Consider the following 14,301-nt stretch of genomic DNA (forward strand, 5'->3'; position numbering starts at 1 on the left):
TAGTGCTAAATGAGAGTTCATAGTGTCCTTTCCAGAAGTTCATTGAATCTCATCAGAGCTCCTGAAGCGGATCTTAAAAACTAGGATGGTTGGCTGGGTGCGGTGGCTCATGCCTGTAATCCCAGCACTTTGGGAGGCCAAGGTGGGTGGATCATGAGGTCAGGAGTTCGAGACCAGCCTGGCCAACATAGTGAAACCCCGTCTCTACTAAAAATACAAAAATTAGCTGGGTGTGGTGGTACACATCTGTAGTCCTGGCTACTCAGGAGGCTGAGGCAGGAGAATTGCTTGAACTGGGGAGGTAGAGGTTGCAGTGAGCTGAGACCGCACCATTGCATTCCAGCCTGAGTGACAGGGCGAGGCTTTGTCTCAAAAACAAAACATAAACCAAACAAAAACAACAACTACAAAAAAACAAAAACTAGGATGGTTGATAATCAATAGTCACCTATTTGTAGGCCTTTCAGATTTGAGAGTATTTGTCCAATTCTTGCACTTTTGGTGCTGAGTTGATGTCAGAGTGGCCCCAGATAAGGCATGGAGAGAAGAAGTGTTGTTAGCTCTGTGTTCATCCCCCACTGAGTTCATCACTGTTGATATTGAAGATGGAAGCTTTTGGTAAAAGATAGGGCCATTTACCCCAAATCTAAAGAGAATGTAAAGATTTATTTGTTTTTCTTTCTGGTTTGTGTCTGTCCTAGAGCTTCTCTAAGCTGGGAAACTTATGCCCTTTGATAGTACTTTTATGTCTTAGTCATGTATCAGAAAAACATTCTCATGCCTGGAGATCCACCCCACAGAGATTCTGATTGGGTAAGTGTAAGATTGGGCTTACCCATTCAAATGTTTAAAAATCCCAAAGGTGATTCTGCTATGTAGTGCGGTTGAGAACTGCAGTCCTATGGGCTGCTTTAAAAGCAGTGACAGTTTCTGTTTCATCCTGTGCTTTTCACCTAGGACATGTAATAAAGGGGTCATGGTTAGTCTCTTAATCTAGTCTTGCAAACTAATGCAGTTACTTTATTATTTGTAAAATGTTGCTTATTCTGGATTTAGGAAGGTAAAGCTAATTGATGTAAAGTATGGAAATAGACTTTACTAAGTTTAGAAGACTGAAAGTGTACTGTATTCTTCTTGTGGGGATTACAGATCAATAAGGAGCTAAGCAAAAGGAGTTAATAGGAATTTATTAAAGCCTAAAAAAGTAGTCTCTTTGATTGTACCTACTTTTTCTTTCTTTTGCAGTAGGGGCCCACTTCTGTAACCTGCACATTCATTACTCATGCTGTCTCTGCCGCAGGCGTGTTACAGACCCTTTGCCATGGTTTAAAGCTGCTAATTTACTTTGAGGCACATTCTGATGGTGACAGGTTTATTTTAGTTTATTTTCTTGGGCTTTAATTTGTACTCTGGTTGGATCTTTGAATTAGAGATCTTAGAGTGTGCAAATAGGCAAATATTGAATAGCTGCTTGTTGTATTTGATGAATACAGAATCCAAATGAGTACTGCTAATTAATGCGCCTAACCTTGTGAACTCTCACTTTTGTGTTTTGGGATTTGGGAGGCATTTATCAGCGTGAAACACTGGTCGCTGAAGAGTCTGAGCTGGCGGAAATGGAACTTGTGATCTTTACGTCTCCTCAGCATGGTTGTGGCTCAGCAAATCAAGGAACTGGGGAATGGGGTGAAGGTGAATTTTAATTGTGCCTTTATTTGCTTTCCCTTTTTTTTTCTTGTTGTTGTGGTGGTTGTTTTTTGGTTTGGTTTGGTTTTTGAGACAGGGTCTTGCTCTGTCGCCCATACTGGAGTGCAGTGGCATGAACGTGGCTCACTGCAGCCTTGACCCCTAGGGTGCAAGTGATTCTCCCACCTCAGCCTCCTGAGTAGCTGGGACCACAGGTGTGTGCCACCACACCCGGCCTGTTTGCTTTCCTTATTCTTTCTCTGTTCCTTTCTAAATAGATGAGAACCATCTGCAGACAAGATTCTTATCAGTGGCTGAATGGTGATTTAAAAAGAGGTAACTCTTTTGATTGTTGTGGATCACTTTCATTTTATTTTCTCATCTTATTCTCCCAACCACCCTTTTTGAAGTAGATGAGGCAAATATTCCCTTTGGAAAGATAAAGAAATTGAAGCACACAGAGGTAAAGTGACTTATCCAAGGCAACAATTCAAGTAAGTAGCTAAATAAGAACTGAAATTTCCCTTCTGTCTGAGGGTCCTTTTCTCTGTACTGGAGAATTATTGATTGACCATAGGAAAATGTGGTCACGTGTGAATGTGCCCATTCACTCATTTACATTATTTTATTTACCATATGGGGGCTTCATAGACTTTTTCAAGCTCAACCACAGATGTAGAAGTCCGTGACTCCTGATTAAAGATTATTACTACCAAGTTTGTTAGCACCAAGTGTACCACCAGCATTTCACTTTTTTAGTGATTCTTTTATCATGTTATATACAGTCCCAATAGCACATTTGAGTTAAAAACCTGAAGGAAAGGAGCAGGGAAAACCACCCGCCACCTCTTGCATGTTTATGCAAGGTCACCTCAGCCTTTCTTGATCTATTAAGAAGCTTTATGGGATGACAATCCATTGCTTTTATAAAGCACTCTAAGCATTTCACTATACTTTCTAATGTGGTTTCTCTATGGAAGTGGAGGAGACAAGCATTGTTCCAGTTTTACATAAGTGAAAAAAACTAGTTCAGAAAAGTGAGAAATTTTACCTTAAGGCCATGCAGGACCAAGTGCCGTGGCTTACATCTATAATCCCAGCACTTTGGGAGGCCAAGGCAGGAGGATTGTTTGAGCTCAGAAGTTGGAGACCAGCCTGGGCAACATAGCAAGACCTTGTCTCTACCAAAAATAAAAAAAATCAGCCGGGTGTGGTGGTGTGTGCCTGTAGTCCCAGCTACTCGGGAGGCTGAGGTGGGAGGATTGCTGGAGCCTGGGAGATTGAGGCGACGGTGAGCTATGATTGTGCCACTGCACTCCAGCCTGGGCGACAGAACAAGACCCTGTCTCAAAAATAAATGAATAAATAAATCCAGGCAGGATTTTAGATTGACGATACAATGTAGTAGTTCAGATTCCTAGTTGACTGTTTGTGATTAGTGCCTGTGCTTAGGTGTGTTCCCAGGCCTTGATTAAGGCTAGAGTGTTTTATGGATTTGCAGTATTTTTAAAGTGGGAGAATACTTATGTGCATCAGCTCTAGGGTTTTTATATAAGAAGAGCTTAAGAGCAGCAATCTGATTAGAAGAGGGCCTTGTTCTGCACAGCAGGCTTACTGTTTTTGCTAAGATTATTTATATGGGATGGCTCTTAGGGGTTTCCTAGAAAGTGATGGGGGTCCTAAGGCTGGCCCCTCGCTCGCTCTTGGTGCAACAACTTTGTCTGTTATAAATAAGGTGACCATATAAACTTTAGCATTCAAGTTTGGGCACTTTTGAAAATAAAAAGTGATGCCAATAATTAGTTTCAAACAGTCCCAGGTAAACTGGGATGTATGGCCATCCTCTAATTGAAGAAATACAGTCAGTGTTTTCTTAACCAATGTGATCAGAACTAGTAGGCCATGGGTTAATCTAAACAATTGGTTGAAGTGGGGAAATATTTTAAACTTTTATTTTAATATAGAGCATTTTTAATTTAAACAAATATATGTTTACTCTTTAGTTTCCTGATATGAGGTCAAGGTCCTTATATATAGATGTGATTGAAATACTCCTTGAATTTTTTGCATAAACTATGCTCCCAGAGCATCATCTGTGAGTTCTAATTTGTTTTTTTTTTTTTAAAGAGGAACACGGTCTTAATGACATTCAGAGCAATTTGGGTGAAACTGTCTATTTAGATTTGTATGATTCCCCCTTCTTGCCCAGTCTTTTACAGTTGTCCTGCCCACATCTAATTTGAGCAAAAGTTTTCAGTGTCTTGACTTATTTTTCACAAAACATTCACATTAGAGTTGTTCTCACGGAAACTTTTCTAATTTATTTCATTGATGTGTATATATATATAACATTTAATTATATAATTATAAGAACTTAACGACTTCTATAAACTGGCAGGTGAATAAACACAAGTGATTTTTGGTAAGCATACAACTCAGCTACTGGGAGAAGAAAGGGCTTGGGGGCAAATAGGAGAGAGTTGTTTACTAGTTTTAGGTGGTCTAAGACTGTTAAAAGCGTCCCTTTATTAGACTTGGGAACTGGAGAACATTAGTTAATTTAACAAGTTAATTGATTAAAAGAGGCTTATACTTTAATCAACCATAGGGAAGACTTACTTTTGTTTCATCAATTTTGTATCTCCTTAGTGGTTACTTGACTAAATTTTGTTTTATTGTTTTAGAGTCAACTCAGTTTGGGGGATGGGTAGGGAAGAGGATTAGAGCAGATACACACAAACTAGAGATAATTTGTTTTGTTTCACTGGGGTGGCCTAACCAAGTAAGAGATGTTCAGCAGTGGGATACTTGCAAAACTAAGTGTTGAAAACTTTCATTATTTCATCATTAAAAATTATTTAAGCTTTAGTGTACTATTTTGTTTATTAATTGATGAATACAAATGTATATATTTGTGATACACAAAAAACCCAACTAATATCTGCTAAGTACTTTACAGTTTACAAAACACTCCTGTGTATTTCCAGTTTTGATCTTCACAATAGTTCAGCTAGGTGGGTTGGGCTTTATTATCCCTATTTTATAGATAAAAGAATGCCAAAGCACAGAGACTGTCAAATGAATCTCCTAGTCTTACTTATATAGGTAGTAAGTAAAGAATTGGACTTAAACCCCGATTTTCAGCCTCCATGTCTTGTATTTCCCTTTTATATTTGTCTGTCAGTGTCTCTCTGAATATGAGTGTTCTTTTGCTGGTGTGACAAGATAAGATATTCTGGAATCTTTGGAGAATGTGGGAGCATGAAGTCTTCATATGACCTGAAAGTTCTTGAATAACTTATTTCTGTCAAGTTTTCTATCTTGTTTGTTAAAATAGCTTATGATCTAAAATTTATCTTTTCATATTTTAAATACAAAGAAAAATGTCATGTTGTCAATTTTTTTGAGACTCGTCGCCCAGGCTGGAATGAAGTGGCGCGATCTTGGCTCACTGCATCTGCCTCCCGGGTTCAAGTGATTCTTCTGCCTCAGCCTCCTCAGTAGCTGGGATTACAGACGTGTGCCACCAAGCCTGGCTAATTTTTGTATTTTTAGTAGAGACAGCGTTTTGCCATGTTGGCCAGGCTGATCTCAAACTCCTGACCTCAGGTGATCCGCTCACCTCAGCCTTCCAAAGTGCTGGAATTACAGACGTGAGCCACCATGCTGGGCCCATTCTTTGAGGTTTAAAATGCTTGTCAATGACTTCTCAAAACTATATTTTTTTCTTCAATTTTCTAAAATTCTGTTGAAAGACACAATGTCCCATTGATTAGCAGAAACAAGTGGGAACATCAAAGGAGATGCTTAAGTTGACAAATATAGACAATTATAGATTTAAATTCAGAGTGGCAGCCTTACTTTTAATATAGAGGGTAAATTTAAAATGACCTAAGGGTTTTTTTTCTTAACAAGTATTTTCTTTCCTCAAGATTTTTTTTTCTTTTTTCTAACCAGTTTTTTCATGGGTAGAAAATGAACTTTATTTTAGTCAAATTTTTGCAATGAACTTTCAAGGGCTTTTTTTTTATTGGGAGCCGTGGACAACAGCAAATGCATCTTCTGTAGTGCTCATTTGGCTTGGTTGAAGAAATGATGACTACTTTTCTTCCCTCCGGGATAGTTGGTGGAATGGAGGACATGGTAAGAGTGTTCAGGTTCTAGCTTAGTGCTTTTGAGCTTAAAAAAAGACTGTGACCCCAAGGAGGCAGTTGCTTTTATGTCATGACCCAGTATACACACATACATATATGTTGACTATAACTTAGAATTAGTCTTACCAAATGCTGCCTATCTTAACCATGTTCTAAGTACTGTGATATTTTCTGTCCCCTTCAAAAAATTGTCGATTGTGACTAACGATTGACCAAAATTGATTTCTGCTGGATTTTTCCTGGACCCACGAATGGATTGCAACCTGTTTGAAAAACATTATTCTAATACTTACAGTCCTTAAAAATGCAACCTTAAAGAAACCTCATACCTTTATTTTTTTGAGATGGAGTCTCACTTTGTCACCTAGGCTGCAGTGCAGTGGCGTGATCTCTGCTCGTTGCAACTTCCGCCTCCCAGGCTCATGTGATCCTCCTACCTCAGCCTTCTGAGTAGCTGAGACCACAGGTGTGCACCTCCATGCCCAGCTAGTTTTTGTATTTTTGGTAGAGATGGGGTTTCACCATGTTGCCCAGGTTGGTCTTGAACTCCTGAGTTTATGCACTCCACCCGCCTCAACCTCCCAAAGTGCTGGGATTACAGCCGTAAGCTTCCATGCCCGGACACAAGAAACCCCATACCTTTTAGCAGTCACTCCCCTACTTTCCATCTCTCCACCCAAGCTCTAAGGCCCCCCAGCTGGAGACTGAATTAAAATGGTTCAGATGTAAAATGTTACCCCTTCTGTATCTAGCAATCTATAATAATTTTCTTTCTGATCCTCTTTTTTTTTTTTTACTAAACATGCTTTTGCTTTGCTCTTAAATTACAGGAAGTGTGAAATTGTTTTTTTTCCCCCTGTTAGATTGTCTAGAACCCCACTTTCAGCCTTTGTGCAAAGCTTTTTCAAACTGTTGCTTCTGTCCAACATCTGACCTCAGGTCACCCATCAATAGTTTAGGTCCTTCTGTGGTGGTGTCCTTACACCCTCTAGTGGATGAAGGTCTGGTATATGCTGTAGTGTCCAGTGTTCTTGTAGCACTTTTCTCAATTCATGTAATCAGCTTTACTATTACATTTTAGATCATTTCATTCTTCAAACAGTTAAAAATCTTTTCACTCCGGGAAAGACCATTTTATTTCTTCTGCTGCTCACTGCCATGCTAAGTAATATGCTTATTCTGCTGTTTCATGATTTGTCCAAATTTTGGCACTATTCTTTGGCTTCCTACTGTTGAAGATGAGAAATTAGCAGTTTTATTTTATTTTTATTTTTTGAGACAAGGTCTTGTTGTGTTGCCCAGGCTGGAATGCAGGTGTGTCATCTCGGCTTACTGCAACCTCCGCCTCCCGGGTACAAGTGATTCTTGTGCCTCAGCCTCATCTGTAGCTGGCATTACACGCGCACGCCACCAAACCCGACTACTTTTTATATTTTTAGTAGAGATGGGGTTCCTCTATGTTGGCCAGGCTGATCTCGAACTCCTGACCTCAAGTGATCCGCCTGCTTCAGCCTCCCAAAGTGCTGGGATTACAGGTATGAGCCACTGCGCCTGGCCAGAAATTAGCAGTTTTATAGAACTCTTTCCTTCTAATAAAGCCATTTTTGGGTCAAATCAATATTTATTGATTTGTGAATATATAATAATTATATTATTATGACTATTTAAATATTTTATATCCAAACAAAATGTTATTACTTTGCCTTTCTTACATATTTGTTTCCCTTGGAGTTACTATGTAGAGAAAATAAATATAAATACGTATTTGGCAATTGCTTTTTAGAAAGCTCTATGGCTAGCGCAGTGGCTCACGCCTGTAATCCCAGCACTTTGGGAGACTGCGGCGGGGGAATCACCTGAGGTCTGGAGCTCGAAACCAGCCTGGCCAACATGGGGAAACCCTATCTCTACTAAAAATACAAAAATTAGTGGGGCGTGGTGGTGGGTGCCTGTAATCCCAGCTACTTGGGAGCTGAGGCACAAGAATCGCCTGAACCCAGGAGGCAGAGGTTGCAGTGAGCTGAGATTATGCCACTGCACTCCAGCCTGTGCGACAGAGTAAGACTCCGTCTCAAAAAAAAAAAAAAAAAAGTTCTACTAAGATGTCATTTCTATACCTAAAATTTACTCAATGTAAGTGACTTGTTCAGTGATATTTAGTAAACATGTAGAGTTGTGTCACAGTCCAGTTTTAGTACATTTCCCTCATTCCCCAAATTCTTTCAAATTCTTTTGCAGTCATTCCCTGCTCCCTCTCCAGTCCTCCCTCTCTCCCCTAGCCAACCACTGCTCTGCTTTCTGACTTTATAAAATTGCCTCTTTTGTGCTGGACACGGTAGCTCATGCCTGTATCCCAGTACTTTGGGAGGCCGAGGCAGGAGGATCTTTTGAGCCCAGGAGTTCAAGACCAGCGTGGGCAACACAGCGAGACCATGTCTCAAAAAAAAAAAAAAAAAAAAAATTGTCTCTTTTGGACATTTTATATAAATGGAATTATATGATATATGTAGTCTTTGGTATGAGATTTCTTACAATTAGTATAATGTTTTTGAGGTTCATCCAGGTTGTAGTATGTATCACTGTATCTTTTTTTTTTTTTTTTTTTTTTGCTAAATAATATTTCATTGTAGGGATGTATCACCTTTTGTTTATTTGTTTACCAGTTGGTAGATATTTGTATTGCTTCCAATTTGGCTATTATGAATAGTGCTGATGTGAAGAATTACCTGCAAATCTGTGTGTTGACATATTTTAATTTCTCTTGGGTAGATTTTAGGAGTGGAATTACTGAGGCAATGGTAATCTCATGCATGATTTCTTCTTTTTAAGAGAAATAAGCCAGTGCGGTGGCTCATGCCTGTAATCCCAGCACTTTGGGAGGCTGAGGTGGGTGGATCACTTGAGGTCAGGAGTTCGAGACCAGCCTGGTTAACCCAGTGAAACCCCATCTCTACTAGAAATACAAAAATAAAATAAATAAAATAAAATAATCATAATCATAATAAAAGAGAAATGAGGTCGCCAATGCTGGAGTGCGGTGGTGCAATCATAGTTCAATTTAGCTTTGAACTCCTGCCTCAAGTGATCCTCCTGTCTCAGCCTCCCTGAGTAGCTGGTATTACCAGCTTGAGACAACATGGCCAGCCTCATGCATAACTTAAAGAAACTGCAGACTGTTTTCCAAAGTGGCTTGGTTTTATCTAACTTTTTTGTTATAATGAGTGTATGGTAACAGCTCATTGTGGTTTAATTTGCATTTCCCTAATAATTAAGTAGGTACCTTTTCATGTGCTTATCAGCCACTGATGTTTGCTTTGGTGAGATGTCTTTTCAGGTCTTTTGCCCACTTTTTATTTGGTTTTTCTTCTTACTGAGTTGTACGAAGTCTTTATATATTCTGGGTACAAGTTCTTTGTCAGATTTACAATTTGCAAATATTTGTTCTCAGTTATGAGGTTTTGTAATATGTATCTTCTTCCTTCTCCAATAAAAGAAAACAGAATTGTTTTCATCCATATTTGCTAAGTTTGCATAAACTCTGAATAACTATTTTATGAAAGCAACTATGAAAACAGGCATTTGCCTCTCTGCTGAGGCCTGGTGGTTCCTTCAAAGAAGATTTGCAGGTTTGTAGTGGCTTCGTGCTTGGCTACAGCCTTCTCCAGATGCTTGGTGGCAAGCATGTTTGGGCGAGAAAGCTCTTCATGTATGAAGAGAAATTGTGCTGCTTTCTGCATGTCCTAAGGTTTAGGTTCATTGGCTTTTATTTTTTTTAACTGTAGCTTCTATATAAAGCTGTTTTGTGGCAATTTCTCTGTAGACAGACAGACAGACACCCCTGCACCCCACAACAGACACAGACACACACACACATGCACACACCCTCCTTGGCTTTAGTTTTAAATATCAATCCTGCTGTTGCAGGCTAAATGATTTTAGGCAAGTTTTTGTTCTTCTCTGAGCCTCAATTTCTTCATCTGTGAAATAGGAATAATTCCTATTATGAAAGGTTGTTACAGTATTAGAGATAACATATGTAAATTTCTTGGCTTGTAAATAGGGCTAGTAAGTCATTTTTCTCATTTATTTTATGGAAAAGAGGCCATAAGGAAGCTTTACAAGGGAATAATTAGTTCTCACATTCTGATTTAGTCTATTTTCTCATTTTCCTTTTGATTCTTATTCACTGTTTGAAATGAATTATCTGTAGATTTGAAATTTCTAGCTCAGGAATCTAGCTGTTGGACATCTCCAAGAAAAAGAGGTCTTTGTGAAGGAAATGAAATCTGTGTAAGTTTATTTACCTGACTCATGGGTCTTGGCAGCATGCGTATAAGAGGGAGTCATTTTTGGGACTCTATAACTTCAGCAGAATTTTGTAAAAATTGAGCCAGACATTCAAGGCTCGCTACAATTTGCTTCCCATTTTTTCCAGCTCTGTTTCTCATTACTACCCTATTAACATAATTCTTCTGCCTTTTTTGTTTGAGATGGAATTTTGCTCTTGTTGCCCAGGCTGGAGTGCAATGGCGCGGTCTTGGCTCACCTCAAACTCCTCCTCCCAGGTTCAAGCGATTCTCCTGCCTCAGCCTCCTGAGTAGCTGGGATTACAGGCATGTGCCACCACACCCAGCTAATTTTGTATTTTTAGTAGAGACAGGATTTCTCCATTTTGGTCAGGCTGGTCTCGAACTCCCAACCTCAGCTGATCCACCTGACTTGGCCTCCCAAAGTGCTGGCATTACAGGCGTGAGCCACTGCGCCCGGCCGTTCTTCTGCTTTATATGTCTCTTCACTGTCCTTCAAATACCTATCTTGGGCATTTATTTCTTCCTAGTGCCTTTCGTTTGAAATGTTTCTCCTTTACCAGCAGAATCCTAAGTATCCATTAAGATCCTTGTTCACAACTTAATCTCCCTTATGAAATCTTTCCTTATTGCCTCTGATTGTTTGAATTCGTTTAACATGTCTGTATGAACATTTCCATAAAGTTTGGATCCAAGAGAGTTTGGGAAATACTGCGAGGAGCAGGAGGAAATCACTTAACTTCTCTCAAGACTTAGTTTTCTCAGTGAATGTGAGGATACCATAGGATGTTTGAAAGGATTAAAGTCTTAAAAATGTCCTAGGTCAAGAGTGACTTATTGCCTGATGTTGTGAAAATAGGTTGCACTAAACTCTGCCTTTGGCTTTCCAGGTAACCTAGAAAATCTGTTTTCATCTTCTCATCTCTGGGCCCAAGTTTCTTCTTTTTGCTTTAAGGACTCTTTGGTGGTAATGGGTTTGGTTTTCGTGGGTCCTGGGAGTGTCATACTTTGAGTGTTCTCTCACCTCCTAAATCCTTCAGGGCTACTGTGGATCTGTGGATAGATGAATGATGCCAGAAGTATTAAAAATATGGCTGGCTTTTATTCTCATCGCTCTTCTGTACCTGGTTTGTCACATCCTGCCTTTTTTGCCGCAGTTTGACTTTTTCCCCTAGCTTTGCCTCTTTCTGCTTAGTTTAGGGTTGCTGGGATTGTTAAGCTGTGATTGTTAGTTCACTCATGACCCAGTTGCTTAAATATTTTGTTAATGGATGGATCATAATTTCACTGGTTGACTTTTCAATAGATTGACCTGTTATTTTATATGTAGGCAATTGATTTATATTGTAATGAGAGGTTTAATGTGACCATCAAAAAGAATTATCTGACTAAAGATAGGGCCATTTACAAAGGAAAATTATAGAATTTCCATTAGCAATTTTCAAAATCGAGAAATTCATCTGTCTAGACTTGGTTAGGGCAGCTAAGTAGTTAGTAGGCATATTCTTGCTGTAGCGGTTAGTACTACCAAGCAATCAATGGTCTTTTTATAATAAATTCTGGCTACCATTTTGTGAGTTACATTTAAGAAGCTTGACATATTTATTCAGTCCTTTGTTCTTCAACAGACAGTCACTGGCAGATGATTTAGAATGAAACCAACTAATTAAGTATAAGGTAAGACAAAAGGCCTCATAGTTGGTGGACAATATAGTTACGGGTTTCAGTTACAGATTAAATATTTTCATTTTCTTAATAGCGTTAGCTGCATACTATTATACTTATCTCATCTAGGGTTGATTAGAGAGACAGGGGAATACAACAGGTAACTTAAGATCTTGTGTTAGAAACTTTGGTACCACCAGAAAATACTCTCAGCAAGTACCGTGTAATCATGCATTTAAACAGCTCTGATCTCACTGGAGTCTCATTACTCTGCTTAGCTTTTATCTGCTGAATATTCTTTAGTGTGATATCCTAAGCCTTCTGTGATATGGCCTCAGTCTTTTTCCTTCTGTTTTGTGTAAGGTACTCTGTTCAAGCCACACTGTGGGGTGGGGTAGCATAGCTTTGGAATTAAATGTGGGTGTGAATTCTAATTCCTTTACTTACACTATTTCCCATGTCCTATGTTTAAATACAGTTCGTCCTTTAAATCTCACTTCAAATGCTACCTTCTCCTTGAGGTTTTGGCTAGTGCACTTATTTGCGAGCCGACTCAGTGTCCCAGGGCACATGCTTTCTACTTTGCTTTTTGTGTATTTTTGGAGACAGGATCTCTCTCTGTCCCTCAGGCTGGAGTGCAGTGGCGCAGCCTCGAACTCCTGGGCTCAAGTAAGTGATCCTCCCACCTCAGCCTCCCAAGTAGCTGGAACTACAGGCGTGAATGTGCTACCATGCCTAGCTAATTTTTTAATGTTTTATTTTTAGTAAAGAGCATCTCGCTATGTTGCCCAGGCTGGTTTTGAATTCCTGAGCTCAAGCAATCCTCTTGCCTCAGGCTCCCAAAGTGTTGGGATTACAGGCGTGAGCCACTGCACCTGGCCTTCTACTTTTTTTTTTTTTAAGTTTTTTGAGATAAAGTCTTGCTCTGTTGCCCAGGCTGGATTGTAGCAGCTGGATCTTTGCTCACTGCAACCTCTGCCTCCCGAGTTCAAGTGATTCTCCTGTCTCAGCCTCCCGAGTAGCTGAGATTACAAGTATGCACCACCACGTCTGGCTAACTTTTATATATATATATATATATTTTAGTAGAGATGGGGTTTCACCATGTTGGCCAGTTCGAGTTGATCTCGAACTCCTGACCTCAAGTGATCCGCCCACCTCGGCCTCCCAGAGTGCTGGGATTACAGGCGTTAGCCACCATGCCTGGCCCAGCCTTCTACTTTGTAATAGCACTTTATCACTGCATATTGCATTATGGTGAAAAGGTTTGACCAACACACAGAATTCTGTAAGAACAAGAGTTCTCTCATGCTTCTTAATTATCTTGAATACTTTGCACAAAGTGTGTGCCCAATATGAATTTGGTAAAGTGTGGTAACGGGATAAATTAAATAAACTCAACTTCAGCCTGTTGAAATACAGCAACTACTCCATTTGGATTTTCTCTTATGGACAAAGGGGGGAAAAAAACAAAGCTGTGGTCAGACTTTCACTAGGTTTTTATTGCCTTTGCCTTGCCAGAGTGATATGAAAAATTAATACTTAAGAAGCTAGATATCTGATGTTCAGCAAGAGAGTGCCTCTTACAAGTTTAATGGGTTTGGTGAAGTGGATATTAAATGTAAATCTGTCATTTTATGGAGCCATAGAAGGCTCTTAAGACACTCAATAAATATACTTATTGAATTAGTAGAACTTTTCCCATGTATCTTCTATTACTGCATTAGGATCTGTGTTCCCTTAGTGTGTCTTTAGCCTGTGCTCTCACAAGCTTTGTGGTGTCATGTGGATCACAGGATCATTTAAGATAAAGATACTTTTAGCTCTTTAATTCTGGTATTTTATTATTGGTACAGGGAACCCACACATTGTCTTAATTTCAGAGTAACACATGTGTCGGCATGGGACGGGGCGGGGGGGGGGGGCGGGGGCGGGGGGTGTTGGCCGGTGTCCTAATGAAAAGAGGGCTAACAGGTGGAATACTGACTGTGCTAGGCACTGTGTAAAGCAAGTAGTTTTTAAATCGCATTTGCAGGTGAGGAAGCCAAGGCCCAAAGGGATTCAGTCATTGTCCAAGGCTATGTAGTTGTTAATGAGTGAATCTGGGTTTTAAAATAAATGTGTTAAATTCCAGGGTTGATATTTGCACTGGGCATTTATTTACTTTTATTTGAATGTTATTTTTTTGCATTTTACTTGCATGCTTAATTTTTCTTTGCTCAGCAGCAAACATTATTTTCCCCACTTGCTTCCCTATTTACTAAGGGGCGATAGTTATGTGTTATATATCTATAGTCCTGTATAGTTTACAAGTATTGCTGTAATACCTGTAATGGGTATTGCTTTCATACCCATTCTCATTTGATCTTTGGTGAGACCCCAGTGAGTCTTTATTATTTGGGTGGGGGGTGAAGGGTTTTAATCTCCATTGGCAGATGAGGAAATCAAGATTTCCAGTTTCCTGAGAGATTTGCCAAGGGTGGTAATAA

The 14,301-nt window shown here is 39.5% G+C and overlaps 1 protein-coding gene across 25 annotated transcripts in view; it reads left to right on the plus strand.

Moving 5' to 3' along the window:
* Positions 1-14,301, plus strand: part of RBFOX2 (RNA binding fox-1 homolog 2) — a 290,938-nt gene that overhangs the window by 91,241 nt on the left and 185,396 nt on the right. The gene's annotated exons all lie outside the window — the stretch shown is intronic.

This window comes from Nomascus leucogenys, chromosome 7b, assembly GCF_006542625.1.
Source record: "Nomascus leucogenys isolate Asia chromosome 7b, Asia_NLE_v1, whole genome shotgun sequence".
Classification (NCBI taxonomy): Eukaryota; Metazoa; Chordata; class Mammalia; order Primates; family Hylobatidae; genus Nomascus; species Nomascus leucogenys.